Below are 399 nucleotides of genomic sequence, written 5' to 3' on the forward strand. Positions count from 1 at the left end.
ATCCTCCTGGCTTTTCTCGCGTCAGCGGTCTTCTGACGATCCGCCAGTGTAAATTTCCCCTCGTGTGAGGGGTCGAGGGCTGGCCGGCCGGGCCCCTCCTGGGGGTTTCCAGATTGTCGAGGAGGGCGGACGTATCCTCCTCCTCGCTATCGTCCTGGTCGACGTCCATCGGCTTGTCCGCCTTTCTCTTACCCAGGTAAGAGCTACTGGACAAGGACGTCGACGATGCTATGGACGAGACGGAGTCCGACCGAGGTCGGGCTCCGCTCGTCGCCCGGGCTTTAGATGAAGCCGGGCCGGGTTTAGCGAAAACGGTGTTAGGTAGGCTAAACCCAATCTCCGGTTCCGGCAATCCGGAACCACCAGCGATGGATTGCTGGCTTACCTCCTCAATCTCTC

Source organism: Wasmannia auropunctata, unplaced genomic scaffold, assembly GCF_000956235.1.
Source record: "Wasmannia auropunctata unplaced genomic scaffold, wasmannia.A_1.0 LD336060.1, whole genome shotgun sequence".
NCBI classification, from domain to species: Eukaryota; Metazoa; Arthropoda; class Insecta; order Hymenoptera; family Formicidae; genus Wasmannia; species Wasmannia auropunctata.